An 18,575-nucleotide genomic window follows, 5' to 3' on the forward strand; every position below is an offset into this window, starting at 1 on the left:
GAAGAAAGATTGCAAAGGCAAATCATCAGGAGAAAGGGAGGCTGACCAAGGACTGGGCCCTTGCCCTGGAGAGGTTTTAGACATCAGTGCTGATTCAATCACGAAATAAGTCCTAAAAAAATTAGATCAGTGAGATAGCTAGGTCAAATACACCCAAAACTCAGCCAAACCACCAAGCAAGAACCAGCTTGGGCACACCGGGGCGGAGAACCGAACGAGTCCACGGGTCCGGGAAGAACAGGCTGCAACCTATTCTTCTCTTTTTCCTTCAAATGTTGCCACGTTCCCACGAGGGAGGGCTGACCATGGTCTTCAGTGGAAACAGTATATGAAATTCTAGCTTCCCGGTTATTTATTTAACTGTACTATTCATATTTATATAATCGTAAATATACATTATTTTCTGTTTCCGTTTCACTAATATTGGTCGTACTAATTATGACGAAGATGTCATATTATGAACATTACGCAATTCACTGTTAATAATGAGGTAATTGTGCTTAACATGTCAGTCTACCAGCCGCAATGATGTATTCATGTACTGTCTGTCACACCTCCTTTCAATCTCGACCAAGGGTACTTGCCCCAAATGATAGAATGTCAGTCGCGGAGAGGAGGACGCCCATACGCGATAGGGGATGCTCTAAGCAGATCTTGCCTTGGGAATTATATTTGCGACAAAGTACGAGGAAACGCTCCAGTAATTCTACATTCCCACATGATGCCGGAAGATGTGATAGTGCGTACCCACACTTACTCATGTGCAGGTTTAGTTGCGGTATTCGACATCGTAATATTGCAATGGAAACTTCTCATTGGCGAGAGGAACAAGACCGGACATTTCAGGGCTCGCAATCCCATGCAGGAAGGAGGAGCTCATTTTTTGTACCTAGGACTTGTCGCGATCACAATATTGTTACCACTAGCAGAGCAAGGCTCGGAATAAAGAAACCCACTGGCCCACCAAGGGCTGCCTTTGCCATTCCCTATGCCATCTCATTAAGGGCTTGTCCAATGTGTTCAGATATCTACAAAAACCAAATTTCTTTAAAATGATGTGGAATAACCCTAAGGTACTGCTACATATAAACGTTAGTGGCACATACCCACTCTAGGGGATCCTCCAAATGTTCGCTCCTCTCCAATACGCATAATTGACCAAGAGGCGGCACATTTAACTATGTTTACTTGAATCAACACAAAAATTACCTTTGTCTGGCGGAGCGTGGGTTCAATAAATATTGCTACGGAACAGCCGCCACAGTGTGGCTGCACTGAGGAGAAGGAAGACGACGTGGCCACCGCTTGATATAGCGTCGCCATCGTTGTAAATAGACTCGTTCGTCAGCTACACGTAACAATATAATTACGAAATTAGAAAAAAGCTACACAAACTGCGCGTACCCACCGGTGGGGGCATCGGCCAAGAATTTGGTGGTTTGAAGAAAATGGCTGAGAAAAAGCTAGGATAATATACGAGGGGAAGACTAATTCTCCTCGCTCTTCAAAAGTGACAAAGCGATCGTGCTAAAATGAATTCATAGATAAATCCATATTGATGATAATTCATTGTTTAGGAAGGCGCGCGATTGGTATCAAGAATAAAAGCGTTTCATCGATGCGCAAACAATCTTGTGGCTGCACCCTAACGTGGAAGCTCCCACCGAAAGTAACACGCAGACGTCCATGCTGAGACCAAGCTTGTTCATAAGGACCTCGAGCAGCCTTCTTTCCTGATAAAATCATCGGAATGCAAAGTGGTGAATTCTTTACGGCTTCCCGCATTGTGTTCACAAAGTAGATGGGGCGAAACGATCCTTGTGTGTGTCGGAATTCGGTGTCGGGACACGGCAGCGTAACGTCTTTAGTGCAACCTCTATTTTGCGTGCTGGGCTCCGCTTGCACCCGACTCCTAATGTCAGCGCTAGCCTGGTGGTGTACAGAGGTGAAAGCAGAGGTGAAACGCTTCCTCAATGGTTTGACGATGGAATTCTACCACATAGAGAAAGAGGAATTGGAGCAGTGTCTGCAAGAATGCGCAGAACAATATGGCGATTATGTAGAAAAATAGAGAAAAGTTTGCTCTTTCCGATTATGCAAACTTGTTTGAGAAGAAGCCACGTTGTCTATTTCTAAAATTCATGAGAACGTTCTTTCTGAACCAACCCTCGTATAACGTCGCTTCATAAATTTCGAGTACGATTGGGCATCGCCTTTAGGAGGGGAACAAAATAGCATCCAAAGATCCCCGAGTGCTTCTCAAGCTTCCTGGCAATGGGGATATATGGGCAACGACAGGAAAGAAAAGTTTTGAGGTTGTAGAAGTAAACGGGCAAGCGCGATGGTGTGGGCTGGCGGCTTGCTGGTCACGCAGTCGCTTTTTCGGGAGGCCCACGGGCGCTCAGGAGGCCGTTGTAGGCAGTAATGAAGAATGTCCCTTAAGGGGACCTCAGAATAGCATCGCCGCCAATAACAGAAAAAGCTCGCCATGCAAATAAGCTACATAAACATGCGGTGCGGCAGAAGAAAGGAAAAGTGGGTAGAAATTGAGGATCAGTTAAATACAGAACAAATAAGGTTGTCTGCGGTTTCAGAAACGCACCTTAGAGACTTGGAAGAGCCGCTAGTGATTGAGAATTATGTTTGGAAAGGGTGCAAGAAAAGCAGTTCGGAAATAAAGGGAGAGAATGCCGGAGGGCTGATCCATGAGGGAGCGAAATATAAAACAGTAAATTCGGAATGTCAAGATCATCTTTTGGTATCATGTACAAGGAGTGGAAACAAAACTTGGCTGAGCGTAACAAATTTCTGTACCGGAAGTTATTGCGCACAGAAGAATCAAGCGTTCGTGGAATGCATAAGCGCTGATATTAAGGGTTTCGGGAATGGTGCTGAAATTGTCCTATTAGGTGACATGAATGCCCACATACAGGATTTAGATGGCTATCACGACAACAACAGGAAGTCAATGCTACACCTTTGTGAGGAGCATAACCTCTTCATCGTGAATACAGGGCCTAAGTGTGAAGGGCAGATCACGTGGGAAGTGGGAAACCGGCAATGAACCATTGATTACTGTCTGATGAAGGAAGCAATTCATGATGAGTTCATAAAAATGTTCTTCGATGAGGAAGGGTATAACAGCATAGGGAGTGAGCATAAACGCATCATTTTGAAAATGGGATGCGTAGTTGGGAGAGACAGAGCAAGGAGTGTAAAATAGCCAGTCCAAATTTGAACGCTGAACAAATAACAAATATTGTCACTAGAGTAGAGGAAGAACTTGGCGAATGGCCAAGTAAGGAGTGGGAATATAGTGAGCTTCGAAGTGTACTAACTACAGAAATAGGGAAATAGAAACAACATTATCGTTGGAAAGGAAAAAAACCGGAAAGCTGGTGGTACAGGTGGATACCAGAAGCGATCGCCGAATGACAGAAAGCATCCCGAGAGCACAGGCATGCAAAGGCCCAGTTGCCGCAGGATGAGGTAGCCAGTAAATGGGAAATATACCGGGAGAAAAAGCCTATTGTTCAAATACTGGTCCAAGCAAAGATAAAACGTGAAAGTGAACGCTGGTTGTCAGGAATACGTGAGAAAGAGAAGGCCACACCTAGAATATTTTAGAACCACATAAAGCTATTAGGCAGGAAGTCAACATGAATGCAACATATCCTAGACGAATATGGAAACAGACTGGAAGGAGAAGCGGCAATAAATTGAATCTGAAAAATAATGGCCGAATATTTCCAAGTCAATGACGAGGTTTTATTTGTTAAAAAAAGAGCATGAAAGAGACCCAGGTGGAAAAGGAGCTGGTGCTGACAAATTTCAACTGGAAGAAAGACAAAGAGAAAATTCCTAAGCGCACAGCCACATGGCTAGACGAGGTTCCCGTTAGGCTGATAAATGAACTATTACCAAAAAGTAACGAAGCTCTGGTGAAAGCTGTGGAAAACCTTTAAACGATAGACGAATACCAGACAGTTGGCGGCAAAGTAAAATTAATTTAATTTATAAACGTAAGGGGGAGAAAGGTAGAATTCACTCGTATAGACAGTGGACCATTACGTCGCTACTGTACGGGTTTACAACGCAGGCAATTACAGTTCCAAGCATACACAGAGAATAATGGCATTTTTGGAGAGCTTCAGGATGGCATCAGAATAGGTAGGCGCGTCGACGATAACATATTGGTCCTTACTCAGTCTATTGAAATATCAAGAGAAGAAAGGATACCGCTTATGTGAACTGTTTAGACATTACAGGAGCGTATGATAACGTAGACCGCAATATTTTCTTGAATATTCTGCAAGCAGTGGACTTAGGCAATTATTGTCTACAACTATTGAGAAAGATTTACCCAAAAATACCGTTTGCTTTGAATGGAAAGGGATAAGGAGCCAAGAGAAAGTTGATATCAACTAGGGTCTGAGGCTGGGGTGCCCTTTATCCTCACTCTTTTTTTATGATGTACATGGTGACGACTGAAAGGGGCCTAGAAGGAAGTAATATCGGGCTTAATCCCTTACACACACAAACAGGCGGTCTACAGTACTAAAGCAGCGGCTTGCAGGTTTGTTTTAGGCGGATGACATTGTGTTGCTAGCTAACAAGTCAAGTGATATGCAGCGTCTGGCTCACATTTGTGGACAGGAAGGCGAGACTTGAGGACTGAAATTAAGCGTTAAAAACGAGATGTTATGGAATTCCTCGAAAACAGTAAACACACGGTTTAGTTAGAGGGTCAGAAAATATCTCGCGTAAAAGAATATAAATACCTTGGCATATAGATACATGAATGCAATAGATATGTGGAAATACACGAGAAAGTATTGTGGTAAAAGGGACCAGAAATGTGGCCATAATGTAACACACAGCGCTGTGGGGATGGAGTAGGTATGAGGTGCAGCTGGGTATGCAGAAAGGTGTAATGGTTCCAGGAAACACATTTGGAAACGTGGTTGTTTGCCTGAAATCAAGAGTACAATGTGGTCTCGGTGGCAACCAAAGGTCAGCGGGAGGCCTGCATTGGGAGCCTACAGGAAGACTACAAATGATGTACCGAGTGATATGGGCAGGACAAGTTTTCAAGTGAGGGACGCTCACGGAAATTGATTATAAAGAACGAGTGAAGAACATGGAAGAAAGTGAATCAACTGGAACAGCACTCAAGTATTTGTACAAGAAACACATTGCTTCACAGTGGTGGAAAAGAACTAGGAAGCTTACCAGCAACTATGCGGCCTGTAAGGTGAGCAACACACCAACAAAAGACGTAAAGAAGAAAATCAGAGAGGCTGAGATAATCTCATGGGTGGCGGAATTTGAAAAGAAACCTGCGTGAGTAACTGCTTAAGAAGAAGAAAAGGAAATCAGGAAAGAACATTGTAATATAACTCAAAGGGAAGCTCACTACTTTTCGAAGCGAGATCAGGATGCCTTAAAATGCGCACCTATACATAGAGACAGGCACGTACCCAGGGGGGGGGGGCCCGGGGGGGCCTGCCCCCCCCCCCCGGAATCATGTGGCATGCCCCCCCCCCTCCCCACCCACGCCACCACTCCTCACACATTCCTAAAGCGCCGCCAGGTCAATGTTCAGACTTGACAGCTGTTCATCGGTCAGCATTATGCTGCCTTTTTCAGTCCTTTTAGATGGCGGTAGTTATCGGCACCTCTTGTAATGTGAAGCACAGTTTTCTCATAGATTCCACACTCGCGCTATTAACTCGAGATGCGTTCAGTTGTCACCATCTATTCAACCGTCATGCGCATAGCTGTTGCTTTTGTTAGTTCAACCTTCTTTGTTTAGGCTGATCCTGGGACCAGGAGAGGGATGCGACTGTTACTCAGCTGGTCTTTACTCTCATGGAACGAGTTGCGGCCGGAGAAAACGCCTAGTGCGTTTAACTTTTCCTTTGCTTCATTATTTTCTTGAGTTACGGCTCGCCGCGACGCTGGCAGATGCCCGGAACCATATACACGTCATATGGGTTAGATAAGGTGGGAAATAAAATAATGTTAAAGAGCGTCCATCATGAAACCCTGCAATAACCCTTAAACCCATGAGCAAGATGGCTGTCGCCCGTTACCTCGTCTGTTCTTCCCTAATTGTATAGCACTTTTCGTGCAAAATTGGCAAGTGGAAACAAAAATCGCAAGGAGTTGAGAAATTAAGCGATCTACTAAGGGAGAGAGCCAAGGCAACAACCAAACGTCAAGCAAAAGCGAATAATAAAAACGTTAACCGTTGTTTATGAGACTATTTATGGATCGACACCTTTTTATTGAAAAAGGAAGTAGAGAGAACGCCGCCGGAAGTGGAGAACGATTACTTGTTTTGAATGACGCTTCTATACAGTTATCGGTCGAACCGCCTCACGTAGCCACTTCTCTGCTGTGCTTATGTGGGTGTTTTTGTAACCTTTCGCGGTGAGCGCAGTACGTCTAGAATCGCAGAGTCCTGCGCTCTACGCGGTTGTATGGGACTGGCGGCCGCACAGCGTTACGCAATTCGCAGAGCTGTCAAAACTGATAAACAAGGTGAAAATAACTGATATTCGAAACTATAACATGAAAATCACTGAAGAAGCCGTAAGAAATGAACGCAGCCTGAAATCAGTAGAAAAGAAACCTGGCACAGGACAAACCATGATGTATGCACTAAAAGATAAGAAGGATAATATCATCAGCAATCTCGAAGATATAGTAAAAGCAGCGGAAAAATTCTAAGCTGATCTGTATACAGTACCCAGAGGAGTCACGATACCTCACTTAGAAACAGTAATGAACAGGATACAGAAACTCCTATAACTAGCGATGAGGTCAGAAGGGCCCTGCAAGACATGAAACCATGAAGAGCGGGAGGAGAAGGTTGAATAACAGTCGATTCAATCAAACATGGAGGAGACATAATGCTTGGAAAACTGGCGGCTCTTTATACGAAGTGTCTATCGACTGCAAGGGTCCCAGAAAACCGGAAGAATGCAGACATTATACTAATGCACAAAAAAGGAGACGTTAAAGAATTGAAAAATTATAGGACCACTAGCTTGCTCCCAGTATTATATAAAATATTTACCAAAATAATCTCGAATAGAATAAGGGCAACACTGGATTTTGTCAACCAAGGGAACAGGCTGGCTTCAGGAAGAGATACTTTACAATGGATCACATCCATGTCATCAATCAGGTTATCGCGAAATCTGCAGAGTACAATAAGCCTCTCTATGGGGCTTATATAGATTACGAAAATGCATTTGAAGCAGTAGAGATACCAGCAGTCATAGAGGCACTGCGTAATCAAGGAGTACAGAACGCTTACGTAAAAAGCTTGGAAAATAATGCTACATGCGTGTGGTATTTGTTTGCTTGAACGAGGCGCGTGGGCGCCATCACTCCAGAAAAGAGCAAGAAGAACGAACTGGGCTCGCGCTGTGAATCTAACCGGTCAGCGCTGCAACCATTGTTGTATATATAATATGTAAACAGTTTCTCGTCTTACTGACTCGTCCTTCGCGTAAGAATATCTACAGAGGTTCTACAGCTACCTTAATTCTACACAACAAAAGCGGGGAGATACCTATAGAGAAAGGGGTCACACAGGGAGGCACAATTTATCCAAAGCTATTCACTGCGTGCTTAGAAGAATTCAAGCTATTAAACTGGGAAGGCTTAGGAGTAAAGATCGACGGCAAATATCTCAGCAACCTTCGGTTTGCCGATGACATTGTTCTATTCAACAATGCAGACGAGCTACAACAAATGATTGGAGACCTTAACAGAGAGAATGTAAGAGTGGGGTTTAATATTAATATGCAGAAGTTGAAGATAATGATAAATAGCCGGGCAAAGCACCCAAGCACCCTAGAAACAAACATTATCATTGCAAAAGATGCCTCACAGTGCGAGGAAAAAGCTGGCATTGGAATATATTGTCCTGCGCTCTACTGGTCTTTTTCTTTAAGATTGCCTGATTTTGTGCCTATTTTTCTGGCCGAGTTGTTAGCAGTAACCCTAGCTTTGCGTAAATTAGACCAAATGATTACAACGGCTGCTATTCTTACTGACTCCCTTTCTGTATGCTCTTGCCTTACCGCTACTAATGAATCACCCATGCTAAAACTCTTCCACTTACTAGTTCCTGCCCATGTGCAATGTATTCATTTTATTTCGCCGCCTGGTCATAAAGGTTTGTTTTTTAATGAAACTGCCAGATTCACTGGCACATGCATCACTAGCCGGCCCTGTTCTTCCTATTCTACCAGTGACAGCACAGATCACGGCGGCAAGATTTCGGATGAGATCAATTAGATCAGCCTTATCAAACCTACATTTGACAGCTTCTCCAGAGTATAAACACCTGGCATTTCCCTGGCATAGCGAATCTTGTTACACAAAGATGCTTGAGGTCTGCCTCACCAAATTACGCTGCCGCATTCCCTCCCTAAATTTCTATTTACACAGGTCGGATTTGGTTCCCTCACCCCTCTGTTCTTTTTGTGATGAGGAGGAGATGATACAGCACTTTCTTCTATCTTGTCGTCGCTTTACTGCGTTAAGAAAAAGATTGTTGAAGATACCTTTTCGAAGAATTGGCCTGGACTTGACAGAACCTGCAATCCTTTCGTTCGGGGCGTCAACTTTGGGATTCAGCCACAGGGATACCTGCTTCGCTGTCCAAACATTCCTTACAGAATCTAAACCAATGCCCTGCTAAACTCTTTTTTTTTACTTTTAAATTAATTATTCCTCATTCAACAGCACCTTCCTGATTTTATTTTAGCCGGTAATTCAACCCTATTCAATGCTATTTCCATAGATATTAGGAAATTTATGCTCTATATATTTTCGAATAATCCACCCATTTCTTGGCCAATCCCCCATCGTGGGTAGGAGCCACACGTGCCACAGGCTAAAACAACAACAACAACAACAACAAAGGAACAAGGGATCAGGATCGCCAGTCGGCCACTAGAGACTGTGAAGGAGCACGTTTACGTAGGTCAATTAATCACAGGCAACCCTGATCATGAGAAGGAAATTCACAGAAGAATAAAAATAGGTTGGATCGCATGCGGCAGACATTGCCAGCTCCTGACTGGAAGCTTACCATTATTATTGAAAAGTAAGGTGTGCAATCAGTGCATTTTGCCAGTGCTGACATATTGGGCAGAGACTTGAGAGCAAGTTAAGGACCGCGCAAAGAGCGATCGAACGAAGATTGCTAGGCATAACGTTAAGATAGAGAAAGAGCGGTTTGGTTCAGAGAGCGAACGGGTATAGACGATATTCTAATTGACATCAAGAGGAAAAAATGTAGCTGGGCAGGTCATGTAATGCGCCGGTTAGATAACCATTGGACCATTAGGGTTACAGAATGGTTACCAAGAGAAGGAAAACACAGTCGAGGACGACAAAAGAGTAGACGGAGCGATGGAATTAGGAAATACGCGAGCGCTAGTTCGAATCGGTTGGCGCAGGACAGGGGTAATTGGAGATCGCATCGCAGGGAGAGGCCTTCGTCTTGCAGTGGACATAAAACAGGCTGATGATGATGATGATGATGATGATGATGATGATGATGATGATGATGATGATGATGATGCTGATGATGATGATGATGATGGGGGTGGTGGGCCCCCCCCAAAAAAAAATCCTGGGTACGTGCCTGCATAGAGATATAAGAACGAAAAAGAATGTTTGCTGCGCTAAAGCTAGGAAAACTACGGAGCATGTTTTGTTGTAATGTGGAGATATCTACCCAGGGGTCGATTTAGGCCCCACTGGCCTACTTGAAGCCCTTGAGTTGAGCGAGCGCAGGGGAAAAGTAAGCATATTCACAATAGAGATTACTAAAAGGCGAATGAAGATTGGTGATAATAGGGAAACGACAAACAACGAAGGCGTACAAAGACAAAGTTCATAATAGGAGTTCGCAAACTTTGGCTATAGGAATTAGTCATTTGTATGTTTGTTCTATTACTTTTTTATTGTTCCTCTTCTTTCTTTAACATAGGGCTGAACTTTATGGCGCAACTCACTGCCCCGTTCCAACGGGGACACTCATAGCATCCATCCATCATTCCATCCATCCATCCATCCATCCATCCATCCATCCATTCATCCATCCATCGATCCGAAGTCGTGCGTTCTCGTAGGTCGACTAATCGGCAGCATTAACCATGTGATGGGAACGGGAACGCTCCGTTCACATCGCGATATGCGTCACTGACCTCTCTATCGTTGCCAAGCTGCATGATATAAGTCGTCAATCCAACAAGTCATGCAGCTAGTCTGTTTGCAAACTTTAGCCAATTGATCGCTTTTACTACAGTAATCTTCAAACGTGACCGCACCAATGTGAGAAATTCTTCGACACCATCGTCATCACCAGCCGCCGCCTATTTTTATGTCCACTGCAGGACGAAGATCTCGTCAAGAGAGCACCAATTACTCCGGTCTTGGGCTAGCTGATTTCGAGTTGCAGCCAGCAATTTGTTCAGCTCATCACCTCACTTAATTTTATGCTGTCCTCGCGTGCGCTTCTCTTCATTTAGCATCCATTCTGTAACTATAATGGTGCACCAGTTATCTGCAACACTGAATGCAGCAAATGGCACAAGAAGATTTGGGGACGCTCCCGTTCCAGGGGCCCCTCCCAATCTTGGGGAGGCACTCGTTCCAGAAGGCACTCTCGTTTCTGAGCCGGATCCAGATGCTGGTCCAGGGGGCGATCCACCTCCATGCGCCGAGTAGCAGGAGAACGTGTCCGCTTCGAGAGGTCCCGGTCTCGGGATCGCCAGTCCGTGGGCCAGCCAACCGGGGCAGATCGAGTTCGCAAGGGAGCTACGGAGCAGGTAACGCTTGGTTCGCCACCAGAGCAGAGCAAATTGAGCGAAAGGCTTGCACAACTCGAGCATGATAATATAAGGATGAGGGGCGCGATAGCTGGCCTCATGGCTGAGATGGCAGAGAAAGAAGGCAGGAGGTTAGCAGCCTGCCACATTCGCTAGACAGACGCCTCAGCCTGCGGACACGACTATGGCAGAGGGATGCGAGACGTAGAGGTCCACCAAAAAGAAGGCCGCACTTAGCAAGCAGGACAAGGCTTAAGGTTAGGCTGAACTGAAATTCCTGTGATACTCTCTTCAGTCAGCGAGAGCATGAATCATCTAAGCGAGACAGTGTCGCACCTTCAGGGTAGTATGTTGGCCATGGAGGAGATCTATAACCAGCGATTTTGCAAGATTGAGGTGTTCTTAGAGTCAGTGGCGTAGCTAGGTCGTCTGGCACCCGGGGCCCATAGGTCTTCTGTCACCCCCCTACCCCGGTTGTAGTCGAGGAAGGCGAGGATATCAACAAGTTCCGGGTGTCTTCAGACGTATATGACACCCCCCCTCCCCCCCACTGGCCCTTTGCACCCGGAGCCCACGGCCCCCCGGCCCCCCCTATTGCTACGCCACTGCTTAGAGTATGTGGCAACTTCAATCGTGGGACCGAGCGCGCTCTCACTCCCGGCGGCAGTCGCAGCAGGTCAGAATGCCCGGATGCCTCAGAGGGCCAGAAACTGCAGGGGGTTTCTGCACAAAAGGGCTCCCTTGCAGCAATATATTCGCTCGCACTTGGAAAAGCCCCACGTAGAACTCTTGCAGGAGGCACTAACTAACAGCGTCGCGCTGCCTGGCTACCGGTATGCGATGAAGCGCGAAGAAGGAAGATTAGTGGGCGTACTGATAAGCAACAAGCTAACCCACATCGTTCACGACCTCAGGCTTGCGTCGAGCAAGGTTGAACACGTTATGACAGAAAAAATGTCCGGTCCGGCGAACAGAAAGAGCATCTTTCTTCTGAACGTGTACAACAGCCCCTGGGATCTGAGGCAACGCTTCAAATTCGTCGTCTCCACAACATCACGGCTTGCCAAAGGTGACCCCCCCCCCGCTGTCATTGTGGCGGGTGGCTTCAGCGCTCCGTATCATGCGTGGGGAAGCGCTACCAGTATGACAGCTGGAAGGGTGAGGACCTATGGCGAGAGACGATGAACCTGGACCTGATGTTGGTCACGGACCCTGCTTTGCCGACCAGGTGCGGTATGTCGACCAGCAGGGACAGACTCCCGACTTCACTTTCGTCAGGGGGGTGGTGGAGGTAAAATGGACGAGCTTTCACATGGACTTTGGCAGCGACACTACGTCTTGGCCACCGTCCTTCGGATCGAGCAGAACAGACAACACAAGTTCCGGTTCACCGACTGAGACCCGCAAACTGAGAGAGCAACGGACCGGGAAAGAGAAGCCCGATCTAGAGATGGATTGTACAGATTAGTGAAAATACTGAGCGCGCCACCAAGAAGGTTAGTACGGCCCTCCCGGTGGCGAAGATGGACAGCAGGCTGGCCCACCTATTCGAGGCCAAGCGATTCCTTCTGGCCATGTGGACGAGTCAGCGGCTCATTCGCAGGCTCCGCAAGATTGCCTACTTTAACAGAAGCATCGATGAGCACTGCAAGATCCTTTCCAGGCCGCAGGGGGACGAAGTATGTAACTCGACTGATGGCCAGATGCGGATCGGGGGCTCCTGGAACCTCCTCAAATATCTCTATGATGAGGCCAACACCAAGTCGAACCAGCGCAGCACGCTGGGAGGAGTGCTGCATGGGGCGGGTCAAGAATCCTCGGACGAGGTAGTGATCGCAAGGTTGATCGAGAAGCATGTGGCGGTAGCCTCCGGTCCGGCGCCCCCCGTCCTTGTATATGGGGGCGTCACGAATCCGAATATGGATGCCGAGTTTGGTATAGAGGAGATTCGACGGGCCCTGCACGATTTAAACGGCAGGTCGGCCCCGAGTCCCCATACAGGTACAAACAAGGCATTTGGGAGCTTCGACGACAAGTCGGTGGAGTACCTGACGGACTTCATCAACCACATGTGGAAAGACGGAAGAGTACGGGAGATATGGAAGAGGGCTACCACCGTCCTCATCCCCAAGCAAGGTTTGAGTACGGGCTAGTTGGTATTCCATGGTATCAATCGTCACTTACAGCGCATACATAGACGAGGGACAAAAAAGGACGACGTAGAAAGCGCTGTCTCCAAGCCGAGCAAGCGCCCCAGTCTCGACAACCTCCGACCAATTTCACTAACTTTGTGCGTTGGCAAGCTGGCCGAACACGCAATCTCGAACGAGGTCACGCAACACCTGGAAGACCGGAATATTTACCCACACAATACGCAAACTAGGCAGACACTCAGGTTACCCCAGGTCGGGGCATAACCTAACCCCGCAATGTTACACACAATCTATCCGGAGATACAATCGACCAATATTTGCGAGCTATGCTCAGACGGAGCTAACTTACAACACCTGGTCTGGCGGTTGCGCGCGCTACGCGGCGGCGACGGCGTCACATCGTCCAAATGGGAGGCTGCCCTAAGCAGCCCCAATCTTGAAGCACCGCTATTGGCTGTCGGTCGGGCCCGCCACGCAGCAGAGAGGCTGAGCCTTTCTGTACCGACGTGGAAATGCCCCAAAACCTCACCCACCAAAGCCTACCTCACTAATACACGCATCATAACTACGGCCGAGCAGTGGGAGACTTTGCTGCTCAGCTTGGACCCAGAGGAGCAGCTCTAGGCTGTCCGGATGGCCGAAGACGCCACCAGAAAGCAAGGACTGGCCGCCGTCTGAGGAAGGGAGGACTGGGAGGTTTGTCTCCCGACCCCCGCCACCCACCAACCCCATCAAGGACATAATAACGTTATGTCTCTCTACGTACTGACGCGTGTTCCGAAGGACTAGAATAACGTTTTACCATATTATAGCATACTAAATGGCCTTTCCAGCTCCATTTTTTTCTCCTAATGTCAACTAGAATATCGGCTAACCCCTCTTGCTATCTGGTTCACGCCGCTCGCTTCCTATCTTAACGTTACGCCTCATATTATTCGTTCCATCACTCTTTGTGCGTACCTTAGCTTTTTCTCGAGCTTCTTTGTTAACGTCCAAGTTTCTGCCACATATGTTGGCCCCGATATACTCCAACGATTCCACATTTTTCTTTTCAATGACAGGGGTAAGCTTCAAGCCAGGATTTGTTAAAGCCTCCCGTACGCACACCAACCCGTTTTTATTCTGTAAATTTCCTTCTCATATTCAGGATCCCCTGTAAGTATTTGCCCGAAATAAACGTGCTCCTCCTGTACAAACTCTCGACGCTCAATTTTGTCTCCTGCATATTAATCCTCAACCCTGCCCTTGCACTGTCTCGGTTAATGTCCTCAATCATTTGTTCCAATTTATCTCCAGTGCTGCAGAACAGGACAATGTCATCGGCAAAGCTAAGGTTGCCTAGATGTTCACCGTTTATCCTTACTCCTAAGCCATTCCAGCCAGATAGCTTCAATACTTATAAGCGTGCACTGAATAGCAATTGTAATATTGTGACGCCCTGCCTTGCCCCATTCCTTATAAGCAATCTTCTATTCTCCTTATTGAGAACCAAGGTAGTCGTGGAATATTTGCAGATATTTCGCAAGATACGTATTCATGTATGCGTGCTGCACTCCTTCATTGTGCAGTCCTTCCATGACTGTTGGTATTTATACTGGATGAAATGCCTTTTTATAATCAATGAAAGCCATATATAGAAATCGAGTGTGCTGCAAATATTTCTTGATTAACTGATTGATGACAAGCATGTGAGCGATTGTAGAATATCCCTTCATGAAGCCAGCGTGTTCTGTTTGTTGAATGAAGCCTAATGTTTCGCTGATTCTATTGAAAATTATCTTGGAGAATATATTGTTCAATACTACAAGCAAGCTCATGGTGCTTAATTCTTCACTTCTTTATCGGTTTATGCTATTGTAAGCTATAGGAACTCAGTATCTATTCTCACACAACTCTCTATTGCCAAACGAGAAACAATCGTTAATTTTTTTTACAATGGCCTTGTATTTACGGCGTGAAATGAATTGTTTCCCTCCACATGGCATGTATAATTATTTGACTATTGAGCAAATATTTGCCACAAATGTAGGTAACAAGCATGCTGCAGAAACACGTACCGTCGCGTTGCTCGCATCGACTTGCATCTTCACGAAGGTTGACGCTGTGAGGAAGGCCACGGTCCCCACTATGACGACCGCGGCGAGGGCGCCGTGCGCTTCGGTGTACTCGCAGGGGCTGACCACAGGTAGGGTTGCCAGTGCTGCCGATGCCACAGGGTCGGCGTAGCCAACGATCACATAGCGCAACCCATGGAGGGCTTGGGCAGCCTAGGGATGCCCCTGCTGCTGTTCACGGTAGATCTCAGCCTCCCAGAAGCACAGCAGCAGCCTGTACCTTGCTGCGAGTCCCTACCCAAGCTTCACTGCTGCGGAAGGCTGACATGGTCGGCTTAGGAGGCCTTGTCTGAGAATGAGATGGGGCCAAGACAATGTCATAACCAATTAGAACATACACTTCTGACGAACAAACATGAAATCGGAAAGAAATACTGCTGTGTAGCGTCGCTCAGTTCAGTGCATTGTCCTTAAAGACCCCAGAGGGGGTATTACGTAAGGATTGGGTTTTCCCCTACGTTATCTAAGTTCCACGTTATCTATGCATCATTAGCTACATGCAAAGTAATCACTGAAACGCTGTTGGAACAAAGACAGGCAAGCGATGTCAACTATGTCAGCAGGAAGGCCGTTCCGGTCTTTAGCTGCTCGACCAATGAACGAGATGGAAACATGAGCGGTTCGGGCACGCGGGCGTGCGACTTGCTGCGGATGACTGGCGCGGTGAGAGATGCCTGCTGTGGGAACGATGTATGCGGCGCGTGATGAAGGGTGCTGAAAAACAACTTGTCATAGGGCTCAAGTATAGCAATGCGTCGGCGATTAGATAGTGGTGTTAATTCGGATTCTGCTTAAAGTGCAGAAATACCGGCATAATATGAATATTGTGAGCGAATGAACCTAGTAGCGCGGCTCTGAGCAGATTCAAGTGAGTTGATAAGACATGCTTAATATTGCAGATGTATATTGCTCCACATTGCAGATGTATATTAAAATTTTGCTCGAACAAGGAATTTGTATGCAAGAAATTTTACGTTTTGTGGGACCTGACGGAGATTACGCTTTAAAGAGCCTAGTGTCTTATTAGCAGAGGATATAATGTTAGATATATGTTTATGCCAGGGCAGATCAGTACACACAGTGACACCTACGTATTTATATGACTCGACTAGTTTGAGAGGCATGGTTCCGATTTGGTAAAAAAATACCAGGGGATTACTGCTACAAGCCATAGTGTCGGGGCGAACGCACTGTGGCAGCGCACCCCTTTATATATCCTGGCGGGCGGTGAAGTCACCATCGAGCTCGGACGCCGCAGCAGTCTTGCAAAGCGGGCGACGCTCAGTGGAACGCTACTTGTGACGCCGAAGCAATTGTTTGCTTTGATTAGCGTTACACCTTGTTTTTCTAGCTTTTCCAATGTTCTTTTTTTTTCTCAAGACTCTGGTCATGTTCTGCTTTCGTGCTCCCAAAAATTTAAATGTTATCGATTAAATTGACAACGCCTGGCATGCCAGCCAAGATTTTGAACATTCGTTTCTCAAAATACTCAGGCGCCGATGTGATAACAAGAGGCAGTCCTTGGAAACAGTGTCTTCCGTACAGCGTAATGAAAGTGGTCAACAACCTACTCTCGCTAGAAAATTTATTTTGTTAAAGCCAGAATTCGCACCTATCCTCAGCGTCTCATCCACAGTTGGCAGAACATAACTTTCCCTCAGGACATTGCGGTTTAGGTGGGTCAAAGCAACACAGATTCGTACAGCGGTTTCCATGCAGGAACCATTCCAGGGCACCATTCTGAAGGCCCTTCTACTTTTCTTATTACGCCTGCCTTTCCATGTAATCTAACTCATGCTTAACAGCATCTCTCAACGGAAAGAGGAACGCGGCATGTCACATGAGCCTCATAGGACACAGAGTTTGGCTTCAAGAGGATGGTATACTCTCCCGATAGTGTGGCTAGTCCACGAAGCAGCTGGGGGTAGCGATGTTCCCAAATTCCTGAAGACGCTATGCAGTCCACAAATTTAACTACCCCGGACCGTTCTGTCTGAGGTGGTTAAAATCTTTAGTCGATTCCCGCTTGGTCCCGTTAGCACTATGCCCGGTTTATTTAACTTTGATGGTATCCCAGGGAATGTTACAGGAACCTCAGCGGCCGTGCCTACCTTGGCGGAGTGGCGTTCCAATTATAGACGTATCAATGATCTTGGCCCTCACGGAGTAATTGTCAACGGCACCCAGACAATACAAGGCAATGTCTTTATCAAGTGAAGATGGCCCTACCTTGCTGGATCTGAAACCCTCCTTGTGACAGACCGCGCTCAAGTGTCCCTTCACGTTGCAGTGGTAACACTTTGCTGTCTTCGCCGGGCACGCAAGCCTTGGATGCGCTCCCGCATAATGGACACCGCTGAGTTTTGCCTCGAGTTACGGGCCCCACACGCGGTGCTCTAGATGCCCCTTTCGAAGAGGTTGCGAAGACGCGCTCTTCTTTTCGAAAGCGTCCACGTCTGTTTCCATTCTCATTACGGACGAACAGACATTGTTTCGCAACTGCTGCTGTTGCTCGTGTACTGTTTGAGACAGGCCTTGGCGATGGCGCTTGCCAGCGTGCGGTCGGCGTCCACTTGCAGTGTCTCGGAGAGCTTCGCGTCCTTGAGGCCAACGACAAAGAGGACGCGAATCATTCCCTCTTTGAAAGTCCCGAAGGCACACCTGGCTGTAAGCGCGTGCAGAGCTGTGACGAAGTTGTCGACGAACTCGCCATGATTCTGGCTTCTACGGCGAAAGCAAGCGCTTTCATAAAGAGAGTTGCCAGCAGCCACGAAGTGCTTATCAAACTTGCCTTTTGGCAACCTCCTATTTCTGGCCTTCGTGTTCCGGCAAGCCGAAGGTTTGAAATACCGTGATTGCTTGTCTGCCCATTGTGTAAAGCAGAGTCCGCTCTTGAGCTTCTTCGCTGCGCTCGTTCAAACCCGACGCAAACCGATGGTCGCCGAATTCTTGCGACCATGCTGGCCATTCGGACGTTCTTTCGAAGTTGAAGTGTGAAGGCGGCTGGGCGGCAAGCATTCCGCAGGGAGGCGGTCTTGAGTCCTCCCCAGGCATGGTGGTGCTGTCGGGCCTCTTTGTAGAGAGATCCGCACTGAAGAAGAAGCGCAGCGTTAGGCTACTTTCTTGGCATTAGTTGGAAACTTGTGACGTCATGTAGCGTTGCTGCCACTGTGCCGAGGCAAACGCACTCTCGGAAGAACACAACAGACAACAGTCCAAGCCCGAAACCAAGAAGCCCCCCCCCCCCCCCGTTTGTCAGCGCACCCATTTATATATCCTGGCGGGTGGTGACGTCACCAGCGAGCTCGGACGCCGCAGCAGTCTTGCAAAGCGAGCGACGCTCAGTGGAACGCCGCAGCACTTTGATGCGTTCCGGTGCGCGTTCATTGGAGCGTTCGATGCAACGCCACATGCAGCGGGCTAACGTAGTATTGCGTGCGTATACG

General features: G+C 47.2%; 1 long non-coding RNA gene across 1 annotated transcript in view; it reads right to left on the reverse strand.

Annotated features, from left to right (window-relative positions):
• LOC142560835 (uncharacterized) overlaps positions 1-18,362 on the reverse strand; it is a 33,486-nt gene extending 15,124 nt beyond the window's left edge. Inside the window, exons 1-2 of the long non-coding RNA XR_012823445.1 lie at positions 17,359-18,362; positions 15,073-15,418 (exon numbers count right to left, since the gene is read on the reverse strand). This is a non-coding gene — a long non-coding RNA (uncharacterized LOC142560835). The remainder of the gene's footprint in view (positions 1-15,072; positions 15,419-17,358) is intronic.
• Between the last annotated feature and the right edge of the window lie 213 nt (positions 18,363-18,575).

Source organism: Dermacentor variabilis, chromosome 10, assembly GCF_050947875.1.
Source record: "Dermacentor variabilis isolate Ectoservices chromosome 10, ASM5094787v1, whole genome shotgun sequence".
NCBI lineage: Eukaryota > Metazoa > Arthropoda > Arachnida > Ixodida > Ixodidae > Dermacentor > Dermacentor variabilis.